The sequence below is a fragment of the Felis catus genome, chromosome F2 (genome assembly GCF_018350175.1).
Source record: "Felis catus isolate Fca126 chromosome F2, F.catus_Fca126_mat1.0, whole genome shotgun sequence".
Lineage (NCBI taxonomy): Eukaryota > Metazoa > Chordata > Mammalia > Carnivora > Felidae > Felis > Felis catus.
This window is the reverse complement of record NC_058385.1, coordinates 20,490,407-20,517,681: the sequence shown is the minus strand read 5'-3', so window position 1 is coordinate 20,517,681 and position 27,275 is coordinate 20,490,407. Positions and strand designations below refer to the sequence as shown.

General features: G+C 37.9%; 1 protein-coding gene across 9 annotated transcripts in view; it reads left to right on the top strand.

The window, feature by feature from the left end:
* NCOA2 (nuclear receptor coactivator 2) overlaps positions 1–27,275 on the top strand; it is a 290,646-nt gene that overhangs the window by 95,807 nt on the left and 167,564 nt on the right. For all 9 annotated transcript variants that reach the window (XM_045049590.1, XM_045049589.1, XM_023248770.2 and 6 more), the window contains exon 2: positions 1,748–1,804. The gene's annotated coding sequence lies outside the window, so the exon portion shown is untranslated. The remainder of the gene's footprint in view (positions 1–1,747; positions 1,805–27,275) is intronic.

Below are 27,275 nucleotides of genomic sequence, written 5' to 3'. Positions count from 1 at the left end.
TCATACAGGGGAAATAGTAGTGGTAGTAAGAAAGAAGGTGACAGGTATCCCTCCGCCCTTTCTTGCCAGGTTCCTGACTTTCATTGTGTCTCTGTGCCCGGACCAGCCTAGCCTTCCCCTCTCCCTCCCTCGAAACACACTCCGGAAAGAACTTTGTGAAAACTGTCACGACTGGTGGGCAGTAGAAGGTGTTGCTTTGTCATGGAGTTGTTGCTGCCTGTACTATCGCTTTAAATGGCTGAGATTTTTCCCTTAGGAACTTGTAAAACGTTTTGTGATTCTGTGTTTGTAACTATTTCATTATAACCTCTTATTTAAAACGTTACACTGAGATACCATTTTGTACTGTGGAAATTATCCACACCTTCATGTCCCCTCTATCTCTTTCTTCAGCAGTGGATGAGTCGGCACTTTCTCCTCCTATTACGTTAGCATATTAGTAAAAACACGCTGAATAATATAGACCAAGCAGTAATAGTTTAATGTCATCACTCCTAATAATCACAACTTTTAGCTCTCGATTGTTTCATAGTGTGATGTCCTTGAGCGAATTAGTTGTTGGTATCGAATTATAATGGGCTTAAGTAGGGCAGCATAATGAATACATTTACCCCAGTAGAGCTGGAAAGAATTGATGACTTCTATTACATAACAGTTTATTGCACACTACTCACTGACTGCCACTTGAGGAGAATCCATTCGTTTTACTTACTGTGATAACTTCTTATTTGCATACAAATTTTCTTTTGTTTTTCATGAATCATCTCTGACTGAACCCTAGCTGCATTTCATTACATTCAATGATCTCTAGACCGATCAGGTTCTTGTAAAAATCCAAATGGAATTTTTTTCCGTTTCTTCCCCCTTTACGCCTCTTTTTCGTTTTCCCTTTTAGACCTCTTAAAAAGTAGTAAACCTGAATACACGTGAAATATCAAGCACTTATTTGTTGTGTTTGTATTCCTCACGATGCATCTTGGCAACAAACTTCTTTAGTGCAGTGGAAGGGATTTTTGTGTGGATCAGAGAAAATGTTGCAGGGTCCTTTGGAGGTAAAGTCTTTGTTCTCAAGGGTATACTCCCAGAAGAAATTTGGTGAGCATCTACCCTCATGATCGAACATGTTCATTTCTTCCTTACCTACATTCGCTCTTGCAAATTGTTAAGATTGTCATATATAGCATCATTTTTGCATCATTTTACTTAAGACATTTTTTTTTGAGATAGCATATTACCTGGTCACTTCTGAACTTCTTTAAACAATTATGACATAGAGTTTTATTTCAATAATTTCAAGCCTTTTGGTTTCCTATAAATCACAGCAAATTAAGATCGCGATGCAAATTTTATTTATTTGTTTACTCAGCAGACATTTATTGTGCATTGTGTTCCTGTGTCCTGGGAGGGCGGTCTGGAAATAGGGGGCTCAGGCCTCTGCTGCTTCCTCAGCTTCTCATTAGATCTAAGCAGTTACACGAAAGTGTAATAAGAGTTACGGTGGGAACTAAAAATTTGTAGGATAGACACCTCATAATTCACAATGAAATGTGGCCTTGCATATTTGATGTTTTCTTATCCAAATAGAAGTAATACAGCAAGTCTATGTCTTGATTTATCATGCAATTTAATGGCAAGATATTATTAATGAGTTATGTGTATACTGGTTGTAAAAATCACCTCCATGCTAATGAGTCTAAGAGGATTCTGCATCTTTTTATTCATGTTTGCTTGTTTGTTTGTATTGCAGATTTCTCTCGGATTTGGCTACAAATTTATAGATCTTCTGCACTGTGTACAGGCACAGGTGAGTTCAAATTATGCCCTTCTATTGGAATTTTTAAAATTTTTTTTTAACATTTATTTATTTTTGAGAGACAGAGACAGAGCACAAGCAGGGAGGGGCAGAGAGAGAGGGAGACACAGAATCTGAAGCAGGCTCCAGGCTCTGTGCTGTGAGTGCAGAGCCCGGCGCAGGGCTTGAACTCACGGACTGTGAGATCATGACCTGAGCCGAAGTGGGTGCTTAACCAACGGAGCCGCCCAGGTGCCCCTGGAATATTTCAGTTTTTAAGTAAAATCAAATATTAAAAATTATTCTATTCAGAGGTTAGCAAAGTAACATGTAAATAAATATAAATAAAAAACAAAGTGTATATTTGTCAGCATTTCTGTTTTATTGTAAAAATTCTGTCAGAATGTGTTAGAAATGAATTGAAAGGTGGTGATCTTATCCGTTTATCAGCGCTTACTGTGTATATTTGGGATAGGTTTATATATACCCATGGGATAATTTGAATTATGTCATAACCTGGCAAAATGTGTTTACATTTATTTTTATATATAAATAAAAGAATAGCTGTTACATCAATTTTGGCAGCAAATGGAGGTAAATGGTTTAAATTTAATAAGCAGGATTTTCTTGTCCAACCGGTCTGAAATAGCTTCTCAGTCACTTCTTAGCACACAACCCTGATTGATTTTTATCATGTGATATATTTTACTTACCTCTTTACAGTCTTCCCTATGAAAATATAAGCTCCATGAACTTTGAGACTGTTTTTGTGTTATTAAAAAATAGTATCCCTGACTTTTTAGGATAGTGCCTGGTCTATAGGAAAGACTGAATAAATGTTTGTTAATATAATTATTAGGTAGTATATATTAAGAGTTCATTTATATTTAGAGTCATTGAACTCTGCATCTGTAAATACAAACTAGAAGTAGTTTTTATACTTATTTCTAAATATGAAGTTCATTTGTATCAGATACTTAAAGTATATGACTCTTAAATGATCTGAGAAATTACCTGTGTTGCATATTTTATGTACTAAAGTATGCTTAATCAAGATAGAATTCAGAGGGTAATGCTTCCAGTTCTGTATTTATTTTTGTCACTACCCTAGAAGGTTCTTATGATCAAGTTGCGGACAAACCTGAAGCAGGTGTGAGAGCTTTTTACCTCCTTACTGGATCATGCTGCCATATTGGATATGTTTTGTGGTATCTTTATAGAGAGTGAGAGATTTGAAAATTGCAGTCTCTAAAAACCAAATAAGTTAGAAATTTCCCACTACCTGTCACTGGCTACACAATGTGACTTCCTTACTTGGTTTTCTGTTTCTAGATTGGGGAAATTTTTTGGTCATTTTTCCACTTCATATGTTGATGTTTGAATTCATGATCAAAAAGCTGTAGGAGGGACACCTGGCTGGCTCTGTCAGTAGAGCACGCGACTCTTGATCTCGAGGTTGTGAGTTCAGCCCCACATTGAGCATTGAGCTTACTGGAAAAAAAAAAAAAAAAAAAAAAAAAAAAAGATAGGTATAGGAATAAGCAGACCACCCATTTCCTTGTGTCCTTAGCAGTTTTCTTTAGGTGGTCCAGGATATTGGTTGCTCTTTTGGGTTCTTCTCTTGTTTTTTTTTTTTTCTTCTTCTTTTTCTTAATTTTTTTTTTTTTTGGGTATTTAAAAAAAATGTTTATTTATTTATTTTGAGAGAGTCAGAGAGAGAGAGAGCGAGCGAGTGTGCATGCACTAGTGGGTGAGGGGCAGAGAGAAAGGGACAGAGAGAATCCCAAGCAGGCAGAGCCCAATGCGGGGCTCCATCTCACAAACCGTGAGATCGTGGCCTGAGCTGAAATGAAGAGTCAAATGCTTAAGCGATTGAGCCACCCAGGTGCCCTTGTTTTGTTTTTTGATCTGTTTTCTTCAGGCATTGGTCTCTTTTTCTGCCACTGTGATTTTCATTTGTAGAAAGAATTAAGTCTGACCTTTAGGTTTTTTTTTTTTTTTAAACAAAATTTTGTAAATTATATAAGGGTTTTGGATGCACATTTGATTTTCTAAGTGCAACTTGCAGAGATTCCTTTGATAATGTTAATAACAGCAGCTCTTTCAGTGTGTGCCAGGCATTATGTAAGTGCTTTTCAGTTATCTTTAGAAGAACAGATAAGGAAATTGAAGCTTAGAAAGGTTAAGTGACTTTTCCAAGGTCATATCAAATAAGTGGCAATTTGCCACTCCAAAGACCTTGATCTTAACCACTGAGCTCTATTTTATGCCTAAACAGCCCTGAATACAGGCATGTGGTAGTAAGTGTAATATAGGAAGATCATGTTGATATGTGCAGATTTCAAAATTAATTTAAAAGTCAAACCTTATTTGCTTATATTTCATTAGCAGGTCCTAACTTTTAACCTTTATTTCAAACTGTGAAACATGACAACCCATCTGAAATTTAATGACTACCTAAACAATTTAAAACTCCACTCTGGCACATTCATTTCATACTCGCTTTTAGAGGGGGAGGCACATGGGGGAAAGCAAGCCATTTGGATTCCTTTTTCCATTATAAATGTGGTATGCTATGAATCAGCATTCTTTACCCCTTGAAATATTAGAAATTTTAGTTTACAGATGGCATTTGTGACCTGATGGATGAATCACTTTTCTTAGAACAGGTTGTATGAAATACAGTGATTATAGAATTACATAGGACTCTTAACTTGAAAAGCATAATAATTTATATCTTTGGGAACATTTTTAAAATTATTTAAGAAATGAAGGGGCTTGGCTTTGAGGTAGAGCAGAGTCGGCTCAAAGAGAACTTCAGCTTTCTTTTAGTTTTTTTTTTTTTTTTTAAGTTTATTTATTTGTCTTGAGAGACAGAGAGAGAGAGGGAGGGAGAGAGAATCCCTGCTCTAACAGCACAGAGCCCAATGTAGGACTCGTTCTCATGAACCTTGAGATCATGACCTGAGCTGAAAGAAATCAAGAGTTGGATGCTTAACCGACTGAGCCACCCAGGCCTATTAGCTGTTTAGTTTGTTTTCAAGGCTGAGAAGGACATATTATATCAAAATACTTTGGGGGTGACTGGGTGGTTCAGTCAACTGAGCGTCCCAACTCTTGATTTTGGTTCAGATCGTGATCCCAAAGTCAAGAGACTGATCCCCGCTGTGGGGCTTTGAGCTGAGTGTGGAGGCTGCTTAAGATTCTCTCTCTTCCTCTGCTCCTGTCCCCTGCTCATGCTCGTGCTCACTCACTCTCAAAATAAAATAAAAATATATTGACTTTTAACATGTGTGATAATGTGGACAACATGTTCTTGAAGACAGTGTTGTTGAATACATCTTAAAATTTTGATTTGAGAGCATGATTAATCATATTTCCTTACACTTTCCAAAAGGTTTATGTCTAGGAGTATAAATGTAAATTTCAGATTTGAGTATCTGGAAAGGGAATTCTGTAGTTTGAATTAAAAAGACAATTTATTTAACAGACCACATTGTGCCTCTTAATCTATAACTACATCGGTATTTCCATTCCATTCTTACATTTGAAGCAATTTTAAAGTTAGCCAACAAAATAATTCTAGAATTGATGGTCAAAACAGGAACGAGCATTAGATAGATCTGTTGGACAATATAGCCTCAAAATGTAATTTTCCCTTCACTATGGAAAACTAAACTCACTGTGGAATCATATGTACTTTGTATTTACTTTGAAGTCTATTTTCTGTATGCCAGAAGATTTTGGGTGGGATGGGTGGGCGAAGAATTGATTACAGATACTAGTGAGAGCCAAACTCTGAGATGCTAATATATGGAGATATAAGTTCTCCAATAAAGTGTAATATACTTTTGGTAATACTAATATATTGTGTTGTTGGTAATACTCAAAATTTTATTAAGCATATCGAGACATAAAAAAAATTCTGTCTGTATTGGCTATGGCATTCAAGCCACTAGAGCATTCAAGGGAGTATTTGTTGCATTTTGAATTCGCTTTTCGTTCATAGATGTGAGATGTGTGGTTAGCAGCCTGATTTAACTAAGAGATGTGTGAGTTCCCGTGAAAATGGGGCAGCTTGATTTGAGCTACAGATCTGAAGCTCTGAGCACTGTCTACTGAAACTCAGTATTGATCTAAACAAACACGGAGGACATTTAAATATATATATCTTGCTTCAGGCAAAAATCTACAGACATTTAATTGTATTGCTCCTTTGTGTATTTCCTTGAAATGCTGGCATGGTAGGCACTGTGATCTGGAAAATAACAAGCATTTTGACAGTTGGCAAAATGCCCTCAGTCATTTAACTGTTCGAGCTAGAATCTTAACCCTAGCCCCACTCGGTAGGCACCTCTGCTCTTAGTGAATAGAGTAGACTGCTGAACTCAGGCTTACTGGTAAGCCAAGATGATCGGCTAGTGGGTGTCACAGACAGAGAGCCATCAGTTGGAAACTGTTTGGATGACAGGCCAGTTTTTAAAGCATCTGTACTAGTCTGCTTTCCTCCTTTTTTATGTACGTACTAGTGTCCACAGATTGGACTAGTTGTCCCCATCAAATTAGATTCATTCAGCACCATTAACTCTCCTTTCTCACTCCCCTCCCTCCTCTTTTTACCTTCAGGCCATGCCTCTTTGCTTCTGATTCTCCTTCCTTTCAGAAAGATTTATTAATTGTTTATCTTGTGCTGGCCTATGCTCAGTGCTGTGGGAACCAGTATTTCCAACAGCCCAAATTATTCAAGTGGAAAAGGAATATCACTACAAGCTTAACTCCCTATTTCCTTGCTCATTGTTTTTACACTGAGCTTTGGCGTTTTGAGTTTTCTTCGAAAGAAAAAAACTGAACAGTAATTTCTGAATTATATGTCTTTTCTTACTAAAAGTCTTAATCTGTCCATAGTAGTAGAGGTTGAGGCACCAGCAACAACAATTAAAGCTATCTAGCCTAAGTAAACGTTTTGTTTGTATGGGGTTAACGATGCTTGCAAAGTGCGCTCCGGGGAAGGTACACACCTCCTGAGGTAGACGTGTTGTGCTTGGTCAGGTTGAGGTAATCAGAGTCTGGACAGTCTGTTTGGAACGGTGTCCTTGCTATTTCTATAGGTGCAGACAAGCAGAGTGATATTAGTAAGCATAGTGCATGGATGAAAAGCATACCAGAAATATGGGGAGAACCTGATTCTTCTGGTTAACTTAAATTCTGGAAAAGCAAATTTTAGAATTACAGACAGCAACTTAAAAACATATTTTTAAATCAAATTCATAAGCTGTTTCTTGGATTGTAAGACAGTTGAGTTTCAGTTTAGAGCCATTTTACTGTGAGAACACTTTTTTTCAATTGGAAGTTTTTTTTTTTTTTTTAATGTTTGTTTACATTTGAGAGAGAGACATTAGCAGGGCAGGGGCAGAGAGGGGGGGTGGGGGAGACAGAATCCTAAGCAGGCTTCAGGCTCTGAGCTGTCAGCACAGAGCCCAATGTGGGGCTCGAACTCACGAACCATGAGATCATGACCCGAGCCAAAGTCGGCAGCTTAATGAACTGAGCCACCCAGCTGCCCCTCAATGGAAAGTTTCTACGTGTGACTTCTGCTAGTGTAGCTGGTGTTTTTTGGAAATCATTAAAATTAAAAGTATTACCAATCTATCCTTGTATAAATCTTTTGAGTTAGCATGTCTTAGAGGAGGTAGCACCAGAGTTGGAATCTTCTGAGACGGTTAGAGTGGGCTCTGATTCCTCAGCTATGCTTTTGTGTACGGTAGAACAGGTGGATGTGTACCTGGAAGTGAGAAGACGTGGTTTAGGGATTGTTAGTACAATGTGTTTCCTGCTTTTTTTGTTGTTGTTATTGGCCTTTTCATTTCAGTTCAAACTTGTATACTCTACTTATCTGGATAGTAGAGTTGTTAGCTTTAAGAAGAAGGTCTCTAGGAAGCAAAATTTCACATAAGTGCTACCATAGTAACTTTAGGAATTCATGGCCTTTTATTTTGAGATAGTAGGCTTCTTAGCTATCTTGTTCACTTTTACTTTGGAAGGAAAGTGACAAATACGTGTTATTTTCTAGGGAGGTGTTGAATTTGAGTCAGTTAACCTTGCCCGAATACCCTTAAAGATAAAACAGCAAGTAAATAAGGCTGCTTCCATTTACTTGACTTCTACTTTTGAAGCTCAAATCATTTATGTCTTTCTCCACTGTTTACAACATCTATATATAAGGGATAAATTAAGCATTTATTATGAAATTATCCATATCCATAGAATTAATTAAGTAGATTTTCTTTTTTTTCCCCTCTGATTCTTTTGCTTTAGGCTATAGATGTTTCTACTGAGACTCAGATACACCGGAGAAATCTAGAGAAGTTAACAGCAAATTTTGCAGATAGTGATTTTTAATCTACTTCCATGCATTGGGTTGTCTAAGCATTATTTGCTACCTCATGAATGATTCGTGGGTGTCTACAGTCAATGGAAATGTATTTTTTGTCCCAGTTACACCCTGCCTTCCCATCCAAAAAGAGCAAAGGGAGGATAAGACATATATATATAGTCTTTAATAGTGGCTAAATGGGAATTTAACCATGTACTATAAATGTATGTAGTTTAATTTTGAAGGATTTCTTAAATACATGTCTGCATGCAAGGTTGGTTTTTGTGGTATCATAGCCTATAGGATTGTTTGCCTTCACTGCCTTTTTTTTTTTCTTTTTGCTTTTTGATGTATTCACAAATAATTGAATTGATTTTGAATTTATTAATTTGAGGACTTCACTTTCTTTAAGAGTTTTCAATTTTTTGGTGCTAGCTGCATGAATTTTAATAAGCAAAATCCTACCCTTGACATTTTGTGGTCTCAACCTAAATGTCTGGAACTTTGCTACCTATCAATATCACAGAGTTGGAACACAGTTTTATTGCACTTTCTTGAGAAGTGAAAAAGGCTGAAAAGGCAAAAGTGTCATAGGCCAGGATAAACTTCGGTGGAAAGATGAGTGGGGAAGTTTATAAAAGACCTACCAATGCCTTATTGGAGTACTGAGACTTCCAAGTCTTTGTTTAAACTATAAAATAATATCTTTAAAAGAAACAACTGTGCCATAATTATTGAATTGATGACTTAAATTAGAATGGCGAGAGTAGGGGCAAAAGGAAACGCTGATCTCTCAATTTCTTTAACTTCTTTGTCACTCACAAAGCTATTTGATCTAGATTTCTTTTTATTTTTGAATTTTTGAATTTTTTTTTGAGAGAGTGAGCGCAAGTGGGGCAGTGGGACAGAGGGTGGGAGAGCGAGAGAGAATCCCGAGCAGGCTCTACATTCAGTGTGGAGCACAATGTGGGGCTAGATCTCACGACCATGAGATCATGCCCTGAGTGGAAATCAAGAGTCAGATGCTCAACAGACTGAGCCCCCCAGGTGCCCCATCTAGGTTTATTTATTTTTTTAAGTTTATTTATTTATTTTGAAATAGAGAGGGAGCGAGCAGCAAGTGTAGGCAGGGGAGGGCAGAGAGAGAGAGAGAGGGAGAATTTCAAGCAGGCTGTACTCTGTCAGCAGAGTCCGATGTGGGGCTTGATGTCACGAATGTGAGATCATGACCTGAGATCAAGAGTCAGATGCTTAACCAGGTGAGCCACCCAGGTTCCCCTAAATAAACTTTTGTTTCATAGGTTATAAGACAGAGTATGAAAATAGAAGATAGTTTTGAGCTAACGTGTTTTGAAACTATATTGTGATTACTCAAGCTATTAGATTTGAATAGAATAGAAATGTAAAATTCCTTTAACTTAAATTAAACATCTGTTAGACAGATTAGGCTTGCTTCATGAGTCTTATTTATACGCAATTTTGTTTTATTAACCTAGTGGAATCTAGAGTTTATCTTTTCTTTGAAACTAGATGCTTTGGAACATTTAAGTTCTTCTCTGATGTAGACGTTAAATGTTTAATGTTGCTACTTCAAAATACACACACATTTTCATAAAATCTTTATTGTCTTCCATGTAAGTTATTACTTTGAACTTGTTCACTGACATAGTTATATGATAATGTCAAGGTCAGGTTCAGACTTTCTCTTTAAAGTATCTCTTGAAATATAAAAAATAACCTTTTGTAAAATACTGCTGTTATCTCTTAAAATGTATTTTTATTTTAATATATCCTAAATGCCCGTGCATATTGCTTTAGACCATAATGTGTGCTCACCACATCTACGTATCTCCCATCTATTTTTTTCCTCTTTATTTTTAAAAGTAAATATTAAAAACAAACAAACGAAGAAATTAAAATCTTTCTCCTTTCACACCACAGTGGCTTATCACCAAAGCCGTCCAGCCTCCAGAGTGAAATAAAAGCTGTCTGCCGTGCTGTCCACAGTCCCGCAGACCTGCTGTCCTGCTGGCTGTCCTTGAGTCCTGTGGGGTCTGGGACTGCCACAGCAGGAGCCGTATGCTTACTGCCTGACCCTTGCTTATTCTGGGATAGAAAATAAGAGGCATTTATTTATTACTTATTTGTTCCAATACGTTTGATATCTTTGGCTTCTCGTGATACTTCTACTTCAGTGTTTCTTTTAGTCGAATCATTATTTTTACTGAGGTCCCTGTTGATTAAAGGTCCTATTTCCTACTAAATTACAAGGGCTGGTTATGCAAAGAATATACCTGATCATTTGTTTATATAACACATTGAGGTCTCATGAGGTGGTTCAAGTTTTCACAGCGATTTGAAGCAGAGATAAATACAGGGCACCTCGAGGGATAGAGAGAGAAAAGGAAAAACAAACATTTACCATTCCTTTAGGCAAGACGTGGTTCTTAGCCTTTCCACGTGTCGTGTCAGTTTAAATCCTGGATAAATTCTTTGTATCAGAAGGTGAAGTGTGTTCTGAGTGTGTCTAAATTCTCTGATTTGAAGTTGAAACTAACCTACTTTTTATTTCCAAAGCGCTCAAATTTTATTTCTTAGGCTGTAATGTATATAGTGAAACGGAACTGTGTCTTTCAACTCATCTGCTTTTAGTTGAATCTTGTAACTGTTGCAAAGACTTTTTGTGCCACATTTTAAACTAGTTAAGTAGGAAAAATGATTCTGATCTCAAAAAGGGGGAAGTTTTGATTAACTGATCCCATCAGATACTGCAGAATGAGCTTTGTCAGAAGAAAGTACTCAAAAGATGTAAATCAAAGATGTGAAGAAAATTGGGTTAGAAGCATCCTGCTTTGTTAAGATACTTTCCTGTTATATAGAACAACATGTTAATGTTTTGGTTTTCATTGTTTTATTCACCGAGTATTTCTAACATTATAGTTGACCGTATATGTACATGTAACTTCCGTGTCAGTGTCATGAAATAAATTTGTCTTACTTAAAATAATATTACCTGAGGGGCTTGTGACTGGCTCAGCTGGCAGAGCACATGACTCTGTTTCAGGGTTGTGAGTTAGAGCCCCATGCTGGGTGTGCAGATTACCTAAGATCTTAAAACAAAACAAAACAAAACACAATTGCTGTGTTACTAAACACTAATGATCATGATGGGACCCCAAATAGATAGAAACTAGGACGCGAACATAAATTAAGAGGTAAATGTTTAAGTCATCTGTTTAATTAAGTGTAGTTTGCTTATATTTGATTACATATCTTAGTTACAGCGCCATCATCAGGGTGCTTTCAATGTAGAGACGTGACTGTGGGACCAAATACAGTAAAACCTTGGATTGCCGGTAACTTGTTCTGCGCGTGTTCCACAAAGCGAGCAAGCATTTCTGATACATTTTAACTTGATAACTGAGTGACGACTTGTAATACGAGCAGTACGTGAGAGTAGTACGTGACGCCGAACATCACAGGACCACAACTGAGCCAGTGTTTCCTCTCTCTCTTACTCAGTGACAATCATCCCCTGGGTGATCGTCTCCCCTGCTCAGATGCTTGGTCTCAGTCCGCGGTGTTTGGCAGAAATCAGTGATTTTTCAGAACGCTGGAAGGTGCCCACCACTGGCCCTGGTGTAGTTTTTGTCACTTCACAGTGCCTAAGGACAGTCCTCTGCTTAGGAATGCTTTGCTTCATTCTAGGTCAGGCTGCCTGAGGATAGAGACCCTTTCCTCTGCTCCCTTATTGCCAGTTACATTAAGTACAGTAGATGACAAGAGTTGATATACTGTACTGTAGTCAGCATCCGTGTGAGCGTATACAGTGGCCCCCATGCAGGAGAAGATTCCATTGGGCCAGTAGATAGCAGTGATTCTGTTAGTGATGGTGAAAGTGGTTCTACACAGTACCCCACCTCTCTCTTGTCTCCCTCACGCCAGCCACGAAGGTTTTCAAAGGTAAGCGCAGGTTAACTTGTTTATTTTTCTTTATATTTTGTGTTTTCTTTATTTTATTGTATTACAGTATTGTAATCATTTTTATATGAATATTTTTGGGTTGTGGAACAAATCATCTGAGTTTCCATGATTTCTTATGGGGAAATTCGCCTTGAAATACAAGTGCTTTGTATTACAAGCATGTTTCCAGGATGAATTATGCTCACAAACCAAGGTTTTACTGTATTATCAACACAGAGCCTGTTTCAATCATCGTGCAAGTAGAATAGAACCTCCTTGGAACTGAAAGATCATGTATAATTGCTAGTATGTATATTGTGCTTATCATGTGCCCCATAGTGTTCTAAACTCTTCCTATAGTAATCCACATAATCCCCAAAAGAAATTTAAGTACCCACTACTGTGTTAACATTTTAGACATGGGGAAATGAAGGCACTGAGGGGTTCGGTTGATTTGCCCATTGTTGTTCACCTACTTTTATTAGCCAGTTAGAGGGAAAATTGGGATTCAAACCTAGGCTGTCATTGGTAGTGTTTTTGTTTGTTTTGTTTTACCAGAAGTTGAGTTTATTTGGGAATAGCACAGGAATTGCAGTTTGAGAAACAAACGTGTAACACGCTACAAGTGAGTCTTTTGAGGGTTTGGGGTGGGATGTACTTACAGGCGAATGGGAGAAAGTCCACCCAGAGTGCAAAGAGGGGGAAATCCCGCCATAGTCTAAATAGTAAGTTCGTTGGCTTGAAGAGGGGAAGAGATTCTCGGGAGGATGTTCATTGGTTAGCAGATAAGTGTCAGTCTTCTCTAAATCAGACATTCAATGGAAATCTGTCTCTTGCTTCTTAAGTTCCATTCTTTGGAGGGCACGTGGGCGAGATTCTCCAATTCATATCCTCAGGTTCCATTTTAGATTGAAATTCCACATTTTCCCGTTGATCAAGATCTTTTGCAGAAAGCATTGCTGATCCCCCATGTCGTTTAGACGTTATTTGCCTTCTCTCTCCCTCTCTCTCCCTCCCTCCCTCCCTCCCTCCTTCTCTCTCTCTCTCTCTCTCTCTCTCTTCAACCAAAGACATTGTTAGATGGAGTACATGTTCCTTGGAGCTGAGGAGGACCACCCTCAGGTATCTTGTCCCACAGAGGAGAGAAATGGCAAGTGGATTTTATTGGACTCATTTGAACAACTAAAGGGATGAGAAATGGGGACTCCCAGTCATGTTCCTTCCTGGTGGTTAGTCAGTTTCCATGGTCAGTTAAATTTTAGGGTAAACATAAATGCAATATTCTTAGTACAGTGCACATTGGTAGTGCTTTGCCTATGAAAGTTTGTTCTCTTAAAAAGTAAACAACAAAAAACCATCATCAACAAAAAAGATTAATAATTTCAAAATAAAGTTTCAAACTAACCAGGTATGGGTAAGGATGTGACCAAGGCGTAGCATTGTGCTTGCTGTCCCCCCCTCCCAATGAGGGTCTGTGGGCCCAAATCATTGTGGTAACTAGTGACACTGAAAGCCCATAAAGTTGGTAAACTGTGTGTTAGAAAGGATTATTTGATATTAATTGATAAGGAAAAATGCAGGTCACAGAAATGATACTAAACTGTTCCTTGGCTTCAAATTAAGTTTCACGGATAATTCATTCAGTAGGATTTGTGTTTGGGCATAAATCTATTTAACATGGGTTATTTTGTTTGAAGGATGGAAAAAGGGGCCAGCCCACTTTCTTTTTCATGCCCTTCTCTTAAAAATAACTTTAGAAGTTTTCCTCAATTAAAAAAAAAATGTTAAAAAGGAATTTCCTCGGGTACCCATAATACGAAAGCTTATATAGGTCCCTTTCACACAAAAAGAAGAACATTTTCAACTCAGAAGCAAATTTCAGTTCTTAAAAATGTTTATTTATTTTGAGGGTGGGGGGAGGATCCGAAGCAGGCTCCACGCTAGCACGGAACCCGATTTGGGATTTCATCCCACAACTGTGAGATCATGATCTGAACCGAAATCCGGAGTCAGACACGCGACTGGCTGAGCCTCCCAGGTGACCCTCAATTTTTATTAAGAAAATTATATTAAAGTGAGGTGCCTGGGTGGCTCAGTGGGTTAAGTGTCTGACTTTGGCCCAGGTCATGATTTCACGGTTCGTGGGTTCAAGCCCCGCATTGGGCTGTGTGCTAATAGCTCGGAGCCTGGAGCCTGCTTCGGATTCTGTGTCTCTCTCTCTCTCTCTCTACTCCTCTCCCACTCATGCTCTGTCTGTCTCTCTCTCTCTCAAAAATAAATAAACATTCAAAAAAATTTTTAAAAATTATATTAAAGTGAGTAAAGAAACCTTTCAATTACTTTTAAAAAGCTTAATTTATATTGAAGTATAGTTTCCATTTCTGGTTGACTCTGTTAATGTTTAGATAATCATGGTGCAACCTTAACAGACATGGCATTTACATTTTATAAAATGTAAAAAAAATTAGGCCACTCATTTTCTCAGATTTCTCCCAGTTTTGTTTTGTTTTGTTTTGTTTTTTACATAGGGAAAATTATACCTGGATTATAATCCTAAATTATAGGATTAGTATATAATGTTTTTAGTTGTTTATGGGTTTTTGTGATATACCTAACAGTATTTACCATGAATATAACAAGAGGTTTTTAATTACCACCTTGCATGTACTTTACTCACAGCTGCCATTTTCCTTTTTTTCTTTCATTTTAAAGCTGTTTTTAAGCATATACATAATGAAGTTATACTTTAATACAGCCAAATATGCTTTTAGTGTTTCAGTAATTCATGCTATTTCTTAAATCATTGATTAAATCTAGCTCTAAAAATTATACTTCTGAGTCTTTATTCTGTAACTCATGGTGAAGTCTCTAAGTCTTCTAAAAACTTTTAATAATAGCTTGGCTACTTCCTTTTTTTTTTTTTTCCCCAACGTTTATTTATTTTGGGACAGAGAGAGACAGAGCATGAACGGGGGAGGGGCAGAGAGAGAGGGAGACACAGAATCGGAAACAGGCTCCAGGCTCTGAGCCATCAGCCCAGAGCCTGACGCGGGGCTCAAACTCACGGACCGCGAGATCGTGACCTGGCTGAAGTCGGACGCTTAACCGTCTGCGCCACCCAGGCGCCCCTTGGCTACTTCCTTTCAACATAAAATGTGGAAATAGTATTTTTATATTAGAATGTAAGTGGGGGCACCTGGGTGGCTCAGTCGGTTAAGCATCTGACTTTGGCTCAGGTCATGATCTCAAGGCTTGTGGGTTCGAGCCCTGTGTCAGGCTCTGTGCTGACAGCTCAGAGCCTGAAGCCTGCTTCGGATTCTGTGTCTCCCTCTCTCTGCCCCTCCCCTGCTTCCACTTTGTCTCTCTCTCTCTCTCAAAAATAAATAAACATTTTAAAAAAATTTATGTAAGTGTGTTTTAAGCAACAAGCTTTTCTTACATACCTACATTCTGCTAGTCTTTTATTATATTTTCATTATATCCTTAATACTGGTTTGGGAGGGAGAAATTTATCTCATTTTATAGATTAAAAATGCTGAGGCTCAGAGAGATTACTCAAGGTCAGGTAGGTGTAGGTAGCTCTAGAATTTGAACCTGGAACTATACATTTTGCAATTCCAATCTGTTTCTAGAATAATTTAGGGCTTCCTCTAGTGGTGCAAATGGAACTTCTTGATTAGTTGAAAGCCCGGACTTCTTTTTCATTCCCCAGCCGACTGATGGTCTCTTCCAATTTAGTCTATATTTATTTCTGGAACAGTTTTTGTATACACAGTAAGGTAGGGTGTTTTAAGTATACAGAAACAATTTATTTGGACTTTGTTTCATATACATCTTACAGTGTGAAAAGACAAATGGCAGGCATTAAGTTACATAAATGGGATTACAAAGCAATGTATCGACATAGGTAAAGTAATGTACTGTAGCAGGTACATAGCATGGGAAGGCCGATGGACGCTGGATTCATTCTTCTCCGTCTCTTGACCGTCTTGACCAGATGGTTATCTTGCTGTGCAGCCTAAAGCTTTGCTGTGTGGTCTAGATCATTACAACCAGAGTAGCTAGAAATGAAGCACAGAAATAAGGGTTATTTTTTGTTGATGGGATTCAGGTGTCACAAGGTGCTCATTTCTTGAACATTCTGGTTAGTAGTGGTTTTATGGTATAATCTCCATTTCACAGGTAAGAAAACCTGAAATTCTAAAGCTGGATGCTTTTTCAAAACAAATACTGTAACACTTGAACATATGGAGTACAATCCACCATGTTCAAGCCATTTGGTTCTGGGCTTTGCCACGTACTGCTGCTTGGAGTTGAGACAGGACACTGCGGGCAGAAGGCTACATTTCTTTTCCTCTGAGGCCTCTGATTCTGCTCACTGTTGTTACTTTTGCTGTTCCCATTCAACAGTAGAGGCTTTTCTGCGAATATTCTCTGGCCACTTTCAGTTAACTTACTTTTCCCCCTGACCTACTAGAGACCACAAATACAATGTTTTCTATGTTACCAGCGGCTTATGCTCCCTGAATGGAGCAGGGATTTAAGTTCCTCTAGCTATAGGAACATCTTTCATACCTGGGACTTCTTTTAAAAATTCTTTTTATTACGTTTCTTTATTTTTGAGAGGCAGAGAGAGACAGAACGCGAGTGGGAGAGGGGCAGAGAGAGAGGGAGACCCAGAATCTGAAGTAGGCTCCAGCCTCCAAGCTGTCAGCACGGAGCCCGATGCGGGGCTCGAACCCACGAACCGTGAGATCATGACCTGAGCTGAAGTCGGACGCTCAACCGACTGAGCCACCCAGGCGCCCCTACCTGGGATTTCTAATAATATTTTTTCCCTAAATTTTAATGAGTGGCTCATGATGCTTAGTTACCATCTTCTTTAGATGTGTTCAGAGCCAGGATGACGATACATGTGCCACTCCTCCCACCCCCCTCCTTCCCCTCACAGGTGTCCATAAATGATGTGGTATTCTTTGCACAGCTGACACTGGCTTCTCATTCTTGATATTACATATGGAGTGGGAAGCCACCAACGGCGTTATGCAAAACCATTCTTCGGGAGTCTGGTAGGCTAGTGTAGCTACAAGCACTCAAACCCAATTCTGATTTTTTTTTTGGTCATATTGTTCTTTCTATTATTTTCTATCAATCACTGAGGACAAAGTTAATGTCTTCGTTTCACTACCTTCCCCCGTCTCCAAGAAAAGAAATCTAGCTGAGACGAACATCAAATTTTGTAATACTTGATGAATACTCTATTCAGAAAAAGTGGCTTCACCCTTCTTAATTCACTCATAGGGAAGCAAATGGTGGACAGAGTTTGAAATTCAGTATTCCTACATCTTGCATGAAATTGGGAAGAATTTTATATAACCAAGCCCGATCCTTCAGTTTTACCAAACAGGTTGCCTAGAAAACAATCCATAATTGCATAGGTTAAAACAAAAATCATTTAAGAATTAAAGCAATGACACGAACTCCCACAGAATCGTGGTCTTTTCTCAATTGGTCTAATTCTGGTGCTGGCTTTTATCATTCTGAAAGATTCAGATGTCCTAATTTCCAGAGGGCTTAGGATTCTGCCCTCGGTCTGCAACCTACTTGCATTGTTTCACTCACCAAAGGAAATAGTGGGAGTTCAGCTCTGGTACAAGTCATGCTTTCCACTGAGATGCCCCTAAGAATAGGGCATATTATTTGGGCTCTAAACTGTGTAAATATTGGTGCACAATGGCAGAGAATTGAAAGATGGGTGTAATCTTAGTTTGATGCCTAATTATAGGCTAACACAAATGATTCCTGATGTGTAGTTCTGGACTCTTGACGGTACAAAACAAACCCATCTCAAACCAGAATGAGCAAAGTTGGAGTTTATTTCTTCAGATAAGTGGGAAGTCCAAGGCTACAGCTGGCTCTCGGTGCATCTGGATGGGAGGACTTAAACAATCTCACTAGGACATTCTCTTTTTCTTTTGACTTTGCTTTTTTCTGTGTTGGCTTCTTTTTTCAATTAGGACTTTGTGCGATGGCATAGCTGGTCAGCAGCTCCAGCTTCCATCGTTTTAAAAGCCACTACTGCCCTGTAACCAGAGCATTTCCCCCCCCAATAGCTCCAACAAAAATTACAGGAATAACTTATTGGCCTGGTTATGCTACCTGCTCATTTTAGAACCAATCATGGCGAGGGACTGGGGGTAGAGCTAGCAAATTGGTCAGTCCCTGGTCACACTAGGGTGTGTGTGAAAGGATGGAAACCCTCCCAATGGGAACCTATATGACCTGACAGTGGAAGGCTGCTTGCCTCTGTTGGAGAGAGATAGCCAGATTAGGTTTTGTGTTTCATGTGTTTTCATGGTTTTTTTTTTCAAGTCCAGTGCTTAGACGAGTCCTGTCTACTCACAGGAATTGGGCAGGTGTGCTAATAAATACCATTATCTCATCAAAGCGACAAATGCATGTTGAGAATCCATTCTATTCCATTTATTGTAATAGATCCACTAGCTAAAAGAAAAGACAAATTTTGCTCGCTTGAAGCTTATATTGGCATAGAGATGATGCATCTGAAGAGGCAGAGTACAGGGGCGCCTGGGTGGCTCAGTTGGTTAAGCGTCCTACTCTTGATACTGGCTCAGGTCATGTTCTCGGGGTTGTGGGATCGAGGCTGAGCACAGAGCCTACTTGGGATTCTCTCTCTCTTCCTCTCTCTGCCCTTCCTCCCCAAAAAGAAAATTTTGAAAGTAAAATAAACGAAGTACTCCATTGTAAAAGATAAATAAGTAAAATACAATAAAATAATTAAAAAGGTAGAGTATAAACAGATCTGCGGCTAAGGGAAGTCCCCACATGGGGAGGTGGGCATACTTCCAAGCAGAGAGAGCAACATGCACGAAGGTCCAGTGGTGAGAGAGCCGTTAACTGAAATAGTTCCTATATGTGCAAGGGAAACAGAGATCATGATTATAGAGGTCAGTGGGCCCAGATGATCTAAGAGTCTTTTACTTGCTGAGGCATTTTTTACCATAATCTTGAGTGCCATGGGGTCCATTGAAGGATTTAATGCAGAGAAATGAAATGATGAAACTTGTATTTTAGGATGCATCCCCCGTGCTGGGGCCAGTGGACTAGAGGAGAGCGAGACTAGAGGCTGAGCACATTTGGGCTATTGAAGTTGTCCATGTGAGGTGATAGAATATGAAACCAGCGGGGAGGGAAGGTAGAAAGTGAATGCTCAGGGAGGGAGGAATCATTGTAGGTCCTACAAAAAAAACCCTGGTTTTGTCTTTTTTGAATAACCACTGTCCCTATGGTCTACATCATACCATTAGCAAAAAATAATTAGTAGATTTTCTGTATTGACAGAATTATGAATATGGGAATGTTCACGGCAGCATTATTTATAGTAGCCCCAAATAATTCAAATGTCTATTAGCTGATGAACAGATAAATAAAATGTGTATATGTACTACAGAACATAATTTGGCAATGAAAAGGAAATGAAGTAGTGATAGATGCTACAAATATTATGAACATGGACAAAATACTATGTTTGGTGAAAGAAGCCAGTAACAATAGGCCACATATTGTTTGATTCCATTTATACGAAGTGCCCAGAATAGACAAATCCATAGAGATACAGCGTAGATGAGTGGTTGCCGGGGACTGGGCTGGCAGCGGGGGCAATAGGAGAGACTGCTAATGGATATGTAGTTTCTGTTTGGAATTTTGAAAATCTTCTAAAATTGATTATGGTGTTGATTGAACAATTCTGTGAAAGCACCGAACTGTACACGTTAAATGGGTGAATTGTCTAATAGAAATAATATGACTATGGCCATAAAGTCACCCTTATCTAGAAAGCAGAAGACCGGCTAGTAGAATCAGGCATGTAGAATAGGTCAAGAAATGACAAGAAATAGCAAAAACTGGAAAAAACTTAATAACAACAGAAGAATGGTAAGTTATGGTATATTCATAAAAAAAGAAATGACAGTGAAAATCCTGATAATTAACATATCCACATTTTAAAACTTAATAACTTATAGATACGACCTATTTTGGGAATATTTAATTTAGGAGTAACACATCTTCATGCTGACCCTTAATACTGTTACTAATATGTTACCAAAGAACACTAAGAAAGCAAAGAATCAATATATTTCAGAGTGATCTTATTTCAAAATGTGGAGGGTTTTTTTTTGGGGGGGGGGGATTTTAAAAAACTTTTAGGGTCAGCTTCATTTAACTGAAAAATTTAGTGTATTGCACATCTTCAGAGGAGACCCAGTTAACAATTTCTCACCTAACTCTGAGTTTAAGAGAAAGAACAAGATTATTACTTGGAACAACAGAAGAGGCAAAGGATAACTACAACAATATTAATAATATAGAGCTGAAATGCAGCATGGTAGAAAGCATGGCATAACCATGGAAGGTAAAATAACACAGATAAGTCCTTGGGATTTCAGAAGGAAATTGGACAGTGAGCATCACCCAAATTGGAGGTGACTTCTGTCATGTATACTTTATTGCAAAAATATTTTGCAAACCCTTTTGGCCCTTTTGTCACATTTTTTTAATTGAGGTATATAATTGATATATAATACTAGGTTTGGGCGTACAACATAATGATTCGATATTTGTGTGTATTACAAAGTGATCACCACAAGTAAGCCTAGATAACACCCATCACTATACACGGTCAGAATTTTTTTTTATCTCTTGGGATGTCTCATTGTGTTTTTATAGGACCACTAAACCAATCAGGAAAAAACCAAAAACAAACGTTTGATCTTAATAAGGAAAGCAAGGAAGTGAGTAGAGAGTGCCCATAGTTGGGATTGGGGGATAAAGGGTGAGAGAGAAAGTGGGAGAAAACTTCCAGGGGTCTGCCTAGAAAGAATCATAGAAATTGGGTTAAGACAAGATATTTTGGCTTCAGTATATTTGTTCCGTCATTATTTTTTGTTATTGATTCTAAAATTATTTTACTTACAAAATGAGACTGCGGAATATAAGGTGGTGTTAGTGGCTAATAAAGAATGAAAAATTATCAGAAATCTTAGAATGCCATATATTTGTAGGTGATGTCTGTATTTTAAGGGTCTGTGTATCAGAATTTCAGAGGATTGTTTTAAGACCAATAGATGTACTTACATTTAAAATTACATTCAGAAATCCTTACTGCAGTATTTTTTAACTTGCTTTTTAAATCTCAATTCACTATCCTTGAATCTTTTTTTCTCCCTAAGAGCAAGTCCCCCTCCTTAGAGGCTAGAGGATTTATTTCTCTTTCCTGAGAATTTTCTTTCCTTAACTTTTTAATTGCAGTGCTGTTATGGGTCCTGCCCCAAATTTTTCTTAATTTTTCACTCTTCATTTAATTGAGCACATCCGTTTCACATTAGGGATGCACCTCTTTTTATCTTAGGAAGAAACTGATATTCTCTGAGTGAATTATGAAATTCTCCTATTTAAATTAATGGCAAATGTTGAAATGTGTTTCTGATAATTAGGGAATCATTAATGGAGGAACCATTCTAGATCTTTTCAAAAGTCTTTCTAGTCAATATTTTACCTTACGTCGAAATTGACAGAGAGTGCTTTGCAAAGTTTAGTGTTATTTTGAAGGCAGAATGAACTTATTTCGGGGCCAAGATATTTCTGCCATACTACCAGCTACACAGCTTTTATAATTTTCAAAAGTTTTCCTATGTAAGGATGTAAGGAGAGGAATAGATCTATTGAGCAACACATTGTTATTTTTTATTTTTATTTTTTTGCAGTTTCTTTCATTGGAGCACATGTATTCTGCGGGTTGTCACATCTGTCCCATCCTAGTTCTCCGAAAGAATTGCCAGTTAGAGTCTAGTTCTTTGTGTTGATGTTTTTAATTAATCAGGAAAGGACAATTTGCTTTCAAGTCTTATGCGAAGGTCCTTGCTAATTGGAAACAATTCAAAATTTCTTTCAGATTTTCTCCACTGAACTTGGTCTTCTCCATTTAGCTTTGGTTTTTTTGGTTTTTACTTTTTGAGTAATATCACTTTGATTTAACTTATTTTAATATATAAGATTTGATCATTTGTGCTGCCCGATTATTTGGTTTTAAAAAAAGATTCAGAAGTGTTGGAAATAAAATTCAAATTTACATGATTTTTAGAAATGTTTATTCATTTATTTTGAGAGAGCGTGAGCAAGTGCTTGTGCGAGCTGGTGGGGGGCGGGGAGCAGAGGGAGCCGGGGAGAGAATCAGAAGTAAGCAAGTTCCACCCACCCAGCGCAGAGCCCATGGGTTCCATCTCACAAGTGTGACATGACCTGAGCTGAAATCAAGGGTCAGATGCTTCCCCTCAGATTTACATGATTATGTAGTATTTTTAGGCGTGCAGCTATTTTATAAGCTAAACTAGAACTATTAGTACTTTCTTATTTCTTTCTAAGGGCTATAGTCTACCCATAGACGCTTTCCCATTACTCTTACTGAATTTATGGTGATGATTTCAGCTTGCTAGGAATTTCTTGTGAATCAGTAAAGATAAGAGTTTGGCAAATGAAGTTTGATAACTGTAAATGAGATAAATAAAACTGGACATGACAATCTTAGAAAATGGCATTTGCAACTTTAAAAAAAATTTGGATTGATTGCTAATTTAAAATCAACTACAGATCAGTGTACTGGCTGGGTGAAAAGGCCTTTTTATCAGTTGCTCTTGGTCTTTTTATATGCCGACAAAAAGTTTAATATTTTTAAGTGTAATGTAAATCAGTGTGGTCTAATTCACTGTGACACTTCTTCAGTCCTGAATCCCAGTGGTGGAAGACAGTACATCAGTGTATCTGCTGTAAATATGAGGGCTGAAGTGAGTGGGGTCAGCGAGCATCCTGAGTAATAGAACAGTTTACTTAGTAGCAATGCGGTTCGGTCCTGAGTATGAATACCTTTTGGCCCACATTCTGTGTGGATTTCGGGGTTGCGATCTATAAGTTGTTTCTTAAAGGAGTCTTAGAATAATTATTCTGAAATATTCTGGAAGCAGAACCTTAGGGAAAATTATTTTGGAGCAAATCCAGTCCTTTTGCTAAATGGGGAAAATGAATATTATTGGTTTAATCTTTAAAGACTGTCTGTAATACGAATGTGAATTGGATTTGGGGCTAGAGCTTGGTGTTGTACACATTTATACATGGGTAGTACCAAAATTGTTCTGAGACTTGTTCGGAGATGACATAAAGTGAAAGAATTTTGTGCTTGGAGACAAGTACTATAAACTTTTGACCCTACTTCAAAAAAACACCCCAAAAAACCCCTCACACTGGAGTTCTGTAAAGCACCTACAGATGGCAAGGTTTAGCATCTAGCCAACGCTTACTCTTCACAGGAATTATGATCAGGTTACACTCCAGACACTTCGGAAACTTCAGTGCTACCGTGGGGCAAAGTTAGATCTGAGTTGCCTTTCGGGTGCTTGTATATATTACAGAATTATCAAGAACATTTAGCCTAAAAAATGCAGCGTTTCGCCAAGTTTTTATTATTGCTTTCTTTAAGTGTTTCCTTGACATAAGTTTTTTCGACATGCATTATAAGTTAAAACCACTTAGACTTCTCAGATATATTTGCTGACGGCCTTAGGCTACTCTTATCATTCAAAAAAAGTTGGAGGTATATTTTCACAACACATAAATAGGTACTGATGAACTTTTTTTGTCCACTGCACGAATCTTAGAAGATTTATAACCACAAATATTAAAAGCAGTTCACAGGTAAACATAAAATATCAAAGATAAACTTATTTTTCTAGCAAAATACATAAGTAGCTACATACATTGTATACAGTGTAATTAATGTATTTTACTGTTAATATTTCTGATGGCATTAGAAGTGCCATGAAAGGATAGTTTTCTTCATTAAAAACTGATATGTGTTTAATATTAATAAATAAATTTCCATAGATTGAACAATAAAAGGCTTGTTATTTTACATCTTCAAAAAGGATTTCTATTTAGGAATTCAGAGAATTCTGTTTTTTTTCTAACATTAAACATTCATGCTATTTATTTTGTTATTAATCAAACATGTTATTTCTGGCATGATGTCCCTTTGTAAGATTGTATCGGATAAAGAAACCTTAATGATTTCTACTGATGACCTCAACCACTAACCACTAGTTGTTTCTTTCGCTGTGTTCCCTCTTCTAGTACATATCCCCTGATGGCCTCCTTTGGGTTGATGTGTAATCTGACTCTTGTGACAGATGTTAGAAGGTGGAGGAAAGGGATTCTCTGTTTTTAGACCAATCGGTTAAGAGACTGCTGTATTAAATCTGTGGTCAGAAGAAAATTTCTTTAGCCTTTTAACATGACTGCCATCAAAGGAAAAGCACATGATAGTATAAACAAAATATGACAGAGAAAAATTGAGGGAGGAGTAGGAGAGACAAGAAGAGAAGTTAGACATAACTGAGGACGTTTTGGAGGAGGGGGTAGGGTTTTCATGTTGAAGCATGTGCTTTGCTTTGACTGATTCTGGCTTAATTTCTGTAAACATCCCTCCATCTAGGATGAATCAATGCATTTCAGCCATGTCTGTACCTGTTGCAGAATACTGGTGATGAAAGTTTATAGGCAATTTAAAGATGGGGGAAGAAAAGTGAAAAAGCTTGAAGTTTCAGGGATCCCACAAGATTCTGCCAACTCTGAGCACATTCTGAAATACCAAAAAAAAAAAAAAAGTGTATACTTTAAAAAACCTCTGTCAAGTAAATTTCCATGAGTTGGAAATCAGTTGAATCAAAATACATACTTTTAATTATTTCTTGCAGTAATTATACCTGTGTGCAGAGTCCCTACAGTTTTTCGATATATTTATCAAATTTACTCTATACTCCCTATAAAATGTTTTTCTGTGGAAAGTATTTTCCACAGTGAGTGAAAGGGTTTTCGCCAGGAACTTCCTTCACTGGGTAATGGGGTGGAGGAGCGAGGGGAAGAGCTGGTAGTTTAATGCATAGAAGCCACGTTTGCAAGCAAATGAGTCATGGTTGAGGGAACTGTACCCAGGATCAGGAGCAAGTGATCAGTTGCTCGCTCCAGTTCGCTGTGACGGTTCTGTCCATCCCCGCGGCGAGGACCTGGCCAGCTGGTGCTGTTGCCCACTCTTTGTCTAAAGCTTGGTGGAACAGAATTCTGACATGATTCTGGTTTTACTTATTGACGCTGAGAGCACGAGCATGCAAGCTGTGGAAAGCATTCCGTCCGTCACTGTAGTTTCTACACAGTCAAGTCCAGTGAGAGCATCTTTTAGTAATTTACAACTTCAGAAGTTGAGTATGCGTTCCCTTAAAAATCTTACTTTATTAAAGCATTTAATTTAAAAAAGGGAAAGAGCTTCTCAGTTTTCCCATTAGAGAACACAAAAGGAAGCACGTAATGACTGCTCATTACACAATCTTCACATAAGCACAGCAGTTTAAATTTACAACAGGGTACCAATTACAGGTGCATTTAGTCCGTTGAAACATGTAAAAAGTTAATATTAATGAGCTCAGCCTCCTTGACAGTACTCTGGTGCTTACTTTGCTCCCATTTCTTTGAGTTTATTATTTTCTATTAACTAAGAAAAGACGCTGCAAATCTGTCATTTACTGCGCTACATCTTGTTTATAATAAGGACTAGAAGTGAACGTTTAGTTGAGAGATGGCAAAGAGAGGGCTCCTACTTGGCTTTAAGAATATGGTTAGAGAAAGAAATGGCAAATGCCTGTGTGCCCCCCGCCCTTTTTTTTAATGTTTGTTTATTTTTGAGAGAGACAGAGAGACAGAGCATGAGCAGGGGAGGAGCAGAGAGAGAAGGAGACACAGAATCCAAAACAGGCTCCAGGCTCTGAGCTGTCAACACAGAGCCCAAGGCAGGGCTCGGACTCACAGACCGCGAGATCATGACCTGAGCCAAAGTTGGACGCTCAACCGACTGAGCCATCCAGGCGCCCCTGTGTGACTCTTTTTAATGGGCCACGATATATTTCATGTCTTCCCTTTTACTGCATATTACAAACAAAACATTAACAAAATTAACATTCCAAAGCACATTCATAGATTTTAGTTGCTAATTTAAACTGCTTTGAAAAGTCCTACAAAACAGTACTCTTTTAAATAAATATGAGGTAGAAATTCATTATACTTGTCTTTGTCTTTAATTGCTTATATATATGTGTTCAAAATAAATGAAATCAAGCATGATTTTGTACAGTGTTCTTTTTTATTAACTATGCAAGCACATTTATTTAAACAGACAGTATTAATGTCTGTTGATTAGGCAGATTTCAGAATAGGTTTCTGTGCACCAGAAAAGCAAATGCAAGTTTCTTCAATGTGAGTAACTCCACATATCTCATTTTAATTTTGGTGGTGGTGTTGTTAAGAGGGGCAGGGGAGGCAGGTGACAAGAAAGACTAAACTGGTGTTAGGATATGTTTTCCATTAGTAAGCATCATCTGTCTTAAGTGATTTGCATGTCAGTTCACGGTACCATAATCATCTTTATTTCTTAGCCTCCTTGTTTTAGGGCTGGACGAAGACCCAGAAATCATTTTAAACATCAGTTTTTAAAAACTAAGGCCTAAAGATAACAAATGAGTTTCTGGCTGTGGCATAGGTACTTAGCGGGCTGTGCTGGGACGGGAGTCCCGGTTCTTACCTTCCCAGTTCATTGGGTCTTGTGATCAAACCACATAGCTTCCCCTAACTGTTTCTGTAAATGAAACATTTTCACTGGTTGCTGTTAGTTAATCAAGGTTGTAGTATGTGTCGATTCTGGTGAGATGAGTAATTGGGATTTCAGTGAATATGTGTATATGTATTTTTAAAACCTGTCTGATAAGTCACCCTTAAGGCTATTAGATTGAAAATTAAAATTTTGACATAGGCCCATCTATGAGATTTTTTTGTTGTTGTGGATGAATTTAGGTTGACATGTTTTAAATCAGGATGCGAATGTGTGTGTCTTGTATATTGAGAAGCGGTAATTGGTTTCTTTGTCCCTAGTGAAAAATTGGAAATAGTCTTATGAAAATTAGCATTTAAGTTGAAACCACAACTTTACTATTTTTCTCTTTCTGAATTTGTTAGTTTGGGGCCGCAATTGTT